Below are 8,760 nucleotides of genomic sequence, written 5' to 3'. Positions count from 1 at the left end.
AGAGAGAGAGCAGGAGCGAGTGGAGGTTGGGGCAGAGAGAGAGGGGGACAGAGGATCTGAAGCAGGCTCTGTGCTGACAGGGTGACAGCAGCGAGCCTGATGTGGGGCTTGAACTCACAAACTCTGAGATCATGACCAAGCCAAAGTCAGACACTCAAGCAACTGAGCCATCCAGGCGCCCCTGAGTTCATATTTAGCTCAAGGCCCTCAAACCGTTGTCTCTGCTGCTTGGGTACTCTTTTCCCATTCTCTACCAAGCTGACTCTCACTCTAGGTCTCAGCTTGAATCTAATGTTTTCGAGGAAGCCACCCCAATTCACTCCCACCCCCTGCTCAGGGTAGGGCTTTGAGTTGGTTATCTCTGTCTGGGGGTAACAAACCACCCTCAACCATGTATTTGCTCATGCTTCTATGATTTTGACTGGGCTCAGTCTTGCCTGATCTGAACTCTGCAGCTGCCATCAGTTGTTGGGTTGACTGGGTGCTAGCTCTTCCTGGATAGCCTCTCTCATATGTCAGGAGCCTTAGCCAGAATGATGGGAACAGCTAGGACAGGTGGAATGTCTGGGACAGCTAGGAGGCTAACTTGGGGCTTCCTTACATGGTATTTTTCAGTCAGTGAAACAGTGGCAGTGGAAACTACAAGGCCTCTTGAGGCCAAGGCTCAGAAGTCACATAATAGTGTTACTTCCACTGCATTCTATTGGTTAAAGAAAGTCACAAGGTCAGCACAAATAAAAGGCAGGGAAAAAGTGTAACTAATCTCTTGATGCAAAGTCACATTGCAAAAGGGCCCATCTCCAGGGATAGCTAGCACACACATAGCTCCGTAAGCTTTTCTTTCACAGCTCTTGTCATAACTGTTACTAAATAAGTCCTTGTATGGGGGCGCCTGGGTGGCTCACTAGGTTAAGAGTCCGACTCTTGATTTCGGATCAGATCACGATCTCGCTGAGCGCATGGAGCCTGCTTGGGATTCCCCCCCCCCCCACCTCCCTCTCAAAATAAATACATAAACATTAAAAAAATGCTAGACAAATTCCATGAATGTGGGAGTCGACTGTCTCATTCAACACTCTCCCAGAGCTTGGCACACGGTGCGAGCCAGGTAAGTTGTTGTAAATGAACACATGGGTGGATGAATGAATGAATAAGTGGAAGATAAAGCTCTTAGAATCCCAAAGGTGCAGCACAAGGCTTTGGAGATAGTCCTGGGATTGAATCCCACTTCTTTCACTTCCAAGCTATTTGACCTTAGGCAAGTTGCTTAATCTCTCTGAGTGTCAGGTTTTTTAAATCTTTAAAGTAGGGATAAAAATAAACTCCACCTCACAGTGCAGTCTTAACTATGAGGGCTTCAACTCCACATTCATTCTCCAAATTCTTTTCTTTGAGATCCTCTTGGCTTTTCTTATTCATTACATGAGGGCTGCTAGTTATCTTATTTTAAGAACTTCCCCCCAACTTTACAGCATTAGTAACTGGATTCTTGAGGCAGAGTACATTCCCCAGAGGTCACCAGGAGTCCATTCTATATGGACTTGTCCCAACATGACTGTTGGCTCTGAACCAGTGGTTCTCAACTCTTGGTGATTTGGGTCCCCCTTCCTCAGGTCATTTGGCAATGTTTGAGATAGTTTTGGTTTCACAGCTGGGGGTGGGCACATGCTACTAGCATCTGGTGGGTGGAAACCAGAGACACTAACCATCTTACAATGCACAGGGCAGCCCTCCACCCAGCTCTAGCAGAGAATTGTCTGGCCCATAATATTGATAGGGCCAAAACTCTGCTGAAACCGGCTATTCTTTCAATCCTCACCAGTTTTAGATGTAATAAATTCTTCTTGGCCATAGTTAATCTTCACCCTTTTTTTGCTTCTGGTGTCTGGTGGTGGCCACAGTCCTCCTATCCCAGGACCTCACAGCTTTGAGCAACAGCTTTTCTGCATAAGCATTTTGAATAGAGGGTGTGGAGACAATGGCTCCATCTGTTTGCCAGAGCCCAAGTCATAGCAGGGAAGACTATGGATTTTTCCAGGAGAGGCCTCAGGTATGTCATCCTTCACTGTACTAAACATCCCCAGAGCAGCTGGAGAATGGTAAGTGGGATAACAAGAGACTGGATAAAGTTGTTACTGAAGCTGCCTTGTGTGACAAGTTTGGGGTTAGGGCCTAAAGTGTTGTATTTAGGGCCTCATTGTATTTAGCAACTTCTTATTCTTCTTGCAGTGCTTTTCTTCTTGTTCTTTCTTCTATTCTATTCTATTCTATTCTATTCTATTCTATTCTATTCTTTATCATTTCTTTGGCAGAAGAACTCTGTGGTGTAATGGAAATACACATAAACTTGAGAATCAGAGAGACATGAGTTCAAATTGTGGTTCAGTTATATACCAAAGCAGTAGCTTTATACAAGTAGTTAAACCTTTCCAGTTATAAAATAGAGGGTGATGATATTGATGGTCAATAATTAATCACACAGGACTGTTGCGAGAATCAGAATATATGACATATGAAGTACCCAGCAATCAGTTAAAATATATGTTAGAATGTTTCTCTCCATCTTCACTGACAGAGTAAATTTTCTTCCCAGCAGGGGCTTTAAAAATAGTTGTGTGCTGGTACGATTGCCTCTAAACTGTGGATCCAGTTCAGCAAGTGTTCATCATGTACCCACTAGGTGGCAACAAGCACCTTCCTGGTTAGTGTGTTAAACCCAGGATACTAGCCCTCTTGGAGGAAATGAAGTGCTAGGGCCATCTCTCTTCCTGGACATGGGCCCCTGGGCATCAGAGTGTGAGCACAGCTCTGCTCTCAGATTCCCATCCTGTGGGCTTGGAAGCTGCTTGCTGCGGTACCTTGGCTGTATGTCCTTGTTCATACTTAAGAGGAGGCATCCAACAAGTGAAAATACAATCTGACTGTAGTGCAGAGAACAAACTCTGGGCCCCTCTCACCTTATCTCCCCTTCAAGGTATCTGCTGAATATTATGCAGAGGGGAATAGACCTTTCTATAAAAAGGTGTTGGAGTTTGGGGGGGTCACAAGGGTGTCCCAGGCTCTACATCACTAAAGGTAATGACAATGGCTTTCATTTTTTAAAACATTTCACAAATAAGATAATTAAATATTTTTCTTTTGAAAAAAGGAACAGCTTTGAGTCTTGGGTAAATGAAAGAATGAGTGTGAGGTGGTTCCTGATGGTCAGATGAACATGAAATGGCTTATTATGCAGCTGAGCACTAGAAGTCTCCAAGGTGGTTTTTATTATTGTAGTGTTTTATCCTAAGTCATATAGACATAAAAATGTACCCACAATGGATAATAGTTAAAGACTCCAAAGCATAGGGGCGCCTGGGTGGCTCAGTTGGTTGAGTGTCTGACTCTTGATTTTGGCTCAGGTCATGATCTCACAGTCATGGGATGAAGCCCCGTGTCAGGGTCCACACTGAGCATGGAGCTTGCTTGAGATTCTCTCTCTCCCTCTGTCCCTTTCCCCTGCTTGTGCTCTCTCTCTCTCTCAAATAAAATTCAAAAATATTAAAATGTTTTAAATGTTTATTTATTTTTGAGAGTGAGAGAGAAAGAGAGAGTGAGAGAGTGAGAGAGAGAGAGAAAAGAGAAAGAGAGAGAGAATGAGCAGGGGAGGTGCAGAGAGGGAGAAAATCCCAAACAGTCTCTGTGCTGCCATCCCAAAGCTCAGCTTGGGGTTCAAACTCATGAACCATGAGATTATGACCTGAGCTGAAGTCAGACACTTCACCAATTGAGCCACCCACATGTCACTAAAAATATTTTTAAGAAAGGACTCATAAGCATAAGCCACCTTGATGTTGAAATACTAGTTAATGAGTTTACAAATGATAGCTCTGCAAATTTGTACAGTTCAACATATTTGTGAATTACATTAATCTAATATAAAATCTTATCTAGTACATCAAGAGATCTCTAGGTCTTCAGGGAGCAATGTTACAAAGAGAAGATATAGTCAGAGTCTGGGGAGGAGGGGTAATGGGAAGTGGCTGCTAAAGGGTATGGAGTTTCCTTTTGGGTTGATGAAAATGTTCTGGAATTAGATGGCAGTGATGGGTGCACAACTATGTAAATATACTAAAAACCACTGACTTGTACACATTAAATGGGTAAACCATGTGGTATATGAATTTTATCTCATTACAGCTATTATTTTTAAAAGTCACTTGAGTTTTGCATTCTAATCAAGAATGTATGTTCTTCAGTTACTTTTTCCTAAATCAGTCAATAAAATTGACACTTCAAAATGAAAAAAAAAACCCCACCATTATTTCAAGGAATCTATCCTGCAGAATAACCCTAAATATTAAAGGAAAAAACTTTTTGTTAGTAATTATACATATGTGACAATGAGAAAATTTAAAATTACAAGGTGCTATAAAAATTATGGCTATAGGGGCACCTAGGTGTCTCTTTGAGCATCTAATTGAGCATCATTTGAGCATCTAATTCTTGATTTTGGCTCATATCATGATCCCAGGGTTGTGAGATTGATTGAGCCCCATGTCAGGCTCCACACTCAGGATGGAGCCTGATTAAGATGCTCTCTATCTCTCCTTCTGCCCCTCTCCTCTGCTCGTGCTCTTTCTCTCTAAAATAAAAAGTAAAATTTTTAAAAATTAAAAAATTATTGTTATGAAAATTATGATTATAAGATATAGGTCCAACATAGAGACTGGTTATATATGTTTACGATACATACATTTAATGGATTACCATGCAACTTTGGTATATGTGCTGCCGAGGCGAGCACTACCATGCAACTTTGAAGAACATGATGAGGAAGGATATTTATTAATGATGGGAGACTGCTCATAGTGAATTAGGTAACAAATGTGGGCAATAAGATAGTATAAAGCTATGTACACAGGTGGATTAAAAAATTCAGAAACCAGTCATTTCTTTTGTATGGGAGTTATAGGTAATGTTCTATTCATTCATTCATTCATTCATTCATTTAATAGCCTTCTTGTTTTTAGTACAGTTTTAGGTTTACAGCAAAGTTGAGCAGAAGTTACAGAGATTTCCTGTATGCTCCTTGGCTCACACGTGCACAGTTTCCCCTTATCAATATTTCCTACCAGAGTGGGTATACAATTGGTGAACCTACCGTGACATGTCATTATCACCCAAAGTCTAGGGTTTACATTAGGATTCACTCTTGGTGTTGTACATGGGTTTAGACAAGTGTATAATGACAAGTATTCAGCATTACATATCATACAGAGTTGTTTCACTGTCCTAAAAATCCTCTGTGTTATGCCTATTCATTCCATTCTCACCTAGCTGGTAGAAGCCACTGATTTTTACCGTCTTTATAGTTTAGCCATTTCCAGAATGTCATATAGTTGGAATCATGCAATATCTAGCCTTTTCAGATTGGCTTCTTTCACTTAGTAAAATGTATTAAAATTTTCTCTGTGTCTTTTCATGGCTTAATAGCTCATTTTTTTAGTTTATTTTTATTTATTTAAGAGCATTTTAAAATGTTTATTTATTTTTGAGAGAGAGAGAGAGAGAACTTGAGTGGGGTAGGTGCAGAGAGAGAGACACGCAGAATTCGAAGTAGGCTCCAGGCTCTGAGCTGTCAGCACAGAGCCCAATGTAGAGCTTGAACTCACCAACCGTGAGATCATCACCTGAGCCAAAATCAAGAGTGGGACACTTAACTGACTGAACCACCCAGGCACCCCAGATACCTCATTTCTTTTTAGTGCTGTATAACATTCCATTGTCTGGATGTACCAGTTTATTCATCCACTTACCTACCAAAGGACATCTTGATTGTTTTCCAGTTTTGGCAATTATGAATAAAACTGCCATAAAGAAGTTTTTGGACGATATAAGTTTTCTACTCCCTTGGTTGCATGATTGCTGGATCGTATATTAAGTGTGTGTTAAGTTTTGTAAGAAACTGCCAAACTGTCTTCCAAAGGGTCTTTATATTTTGCATACCTAGTGGCAATGAATGAGAATTGTTCCACATCCTAGCCAGAATTTGGTGTTGTCAATGTTCTGGGTTTTGGTGTGTAGTGGTATATTTATTATTCTTTATGATTATTGTATTCTTCAAATTTTCTACACTGACCATACATTATTATTTTTTTAAATGTTTATTTATTTTTGAGAGAGAGAAATACAGAGTTTAAGCAGGGGAGAGGCAGAGAAAGAGGGAGACACAGAATCTCAAGAGGGCTTCAGGCTCTGAGCTGTCAGCACAGAGCCTGATGAGGGCTCTCACCTATGAACCATGAGACCATGACCTGAGCCAAAGTTGGAAGTTTAACCTACTGAGCCACCCAGGCTCCCTGACCATACATAATTTTTGTAATAGGAAAGATGAGTTATAAAATAGAAAGCTACAAAGGCCATGTCATAGGAGGGATTGGGGAGGAGGGATAGTAGAAGAAAAAATATTATATAACATTACATTTAAAAACATAATACAAAGTAATGATACAACTAGAGTCATGATTCCAGGGTCTTGGAATGGAGCTCAGCATGGAGTCTGCTAGTGATTCCCTCTCTCTCTCTCTCTCTCTCTCTCTGTCTCTCTCTCTCCTTCCCCCGCCCCCGTCCCTCTCCCCAACTCATGCTCTCTCTCTCTCAAATTAAAAAAAAAATTTAAAATGTGTGTGACAATTCTATCCTATTTAGCCTTTCGTTCATTGGGACAAAAGACTGGTTACACCCAAAATGTGTTGTTTGTGGAGAAGTGCTTACCAACGGGCATCTTGAAATCTCGTTTGTTTTCTTTTCTTTTTTAATGTTTATTTATTTATTTTTGAGGCAGGGGGCAGGGACAGAGAGAGAGAGGGAGAGAAAATCCCAAGCAGGTTCCATGCCCAGTAAGAAACCCAATGCAGGGATTGATCTTGTTACCAAAAGGTCATGACCTGAGCTGATACCAAGAGGCTGACACTCAACCAACTGAACCAACCAGGTGCCCCCAAAACTTCTTTACTTTCTTATTATTTAAAAACAAGACATAGGGGAATCTGGCTCCCTTGGTTCAGAATCTTGGTTCAGAATCTGGCTCCTGTTTTCAGCTGAGATCATTATTCCAGGGTCTTGGAATTGAGCCTCGTGTTGGGCTCTGTGCTGAGAGGAATCTGCCTGGGATTCTCCTCTGTTTTTGTCTCTCTCCCTCTACCCGTCTCTCACACTCGTGCGCGCGCTCTCTCTCTCTCTTTAAAATTAAAAAAAGGGGGAGGGCACCTGGGTGGCTCAGTCGGTTAAGTGTCCAACTTCAGCTCTGGTCATGATCTCATAGTTCATGTGCTGACAGCTCAGAGCCTGGAGCCTGCTTCAGATTCTGTGTCTCCCTCGTTCTCCGTCCCTCCCCTTCATGCTCTGTATGTGTTTGTCTCTCTCTCAAAAAATGAATAAACATTTAAAAAATTTTATTCAAAATTAAAAAAAATTTAAAACAAGACATAAAAATTATAAATCAAATAGTTGTAAAAAATGTGATATTTTAACTGGAATTCTAGACAAGTTATGAAAGTATTATTTGACTGCCCATAAATCCATAAACAATTACATTTCATCCTACATGTCAGTATATATCCAATTTATATTCAATATATATACAAATGGGTATGATATAATGTAATTTTTGAATTTGCTAACAAATCATGCTTTTTCTCTTAAATTATAAATTTAAAACAAGTACAAAATGTGCATCATTTGTGTAACAAGAAAAAAGTAGAATTCTGCCTATATATTATATATCATGGTGTAATAAAGTTGACTTCATACACAATTTAAAACATTTTTTAATGTTTTTATTTTTGAAAGAGAGAGAGAGAGAGAGAACACAAGTAGGGGAAGGGCAGAGAGAGGGGGAACAGAAGATCCCAAGCAGGCTCTGTGGTAACAGCAGAGAGCCAAACGTAGGGCTCAAACCCAGGAGCGGGGAGATCACCACCCCAAGCCCAAGTCAGACACTTAACCAACTAAGCCACCCAGGGACCTCTATAATACAATTTTAATAACATATATTAATATAAAAGAACATGTTTACCTAAAAGTACTTCTATATAACAGCCAAGGAATGGCAAACGATTTGAAAAGTTCTCAAGGGAGCTGGTATAAGTATATATTAACATGAAAGGGTTAAAAACAAGAAAGGTTGAAAATGTTCATGTAATGTTTAAGAACGTTAGGGTTAGATCTGGCTCATAATCTAGACTCCTTCCTTGGAAGAGTAATAGAAACTGCCTGAGGTTCCATTTTATCTGTAGAACTGGGATGGTACGAATATCATAGAGCTGTTTTAAAGGTTAAACCAGATTATACCTGTAAAAGTACAGAACCTGTTACAGGGTATATCCCCAAGAAAAGTCAACTGTTCTCCAGCCCCCCGCTGTGGGGTGGATAACGAGGACGGGCTCTCCACCTCTCCGTGGGGCGGAATGCCCTACATCTTCCTAATTAAGAAAAATCCAGAGGATAGCAGGCATCCTTGTAGACACATACATCATTTCGTTGTCCGGTGGTACAGAATCTGCCGACAAACTACACTCTCCCTTCCAATCACATCACGCCTCAGGTGCAGGGCACTCTCCTTTCTGCACCTTTTCTTGTCCTACTCCCAGCCCTGGCTTCTCAATACACCTATTCCGCTCACTCGCTCCACTTTGCCCCGCTTCTTTTTTCTTTTTCCCCCCTCCCTCTAGCCCTTCTAGTTCTAACTTTCCCGCCCCAGTAGCTCTTGACCAATTG

The sequence above is a fragment of the Hyaena hyaena genome, unplaced genomic scaffold, assembly GCF_003009895.1.
Source record: "Hyaena hyaena isolate Hyena2069 unplaced genomic scaffold, ASM300989v1 scaffold_723, whole genome shotgun sequence".
NCBI classification, from domain to species: domain Eukaryota; kingdom Metazoa; phylum Chordata; class Mammalia; order Carnivora; family Hyaenidae; genus Hyaena; species Hyaena hyaena.
This window is presented reverse-complemented; position numbering follows the sequence as displayed.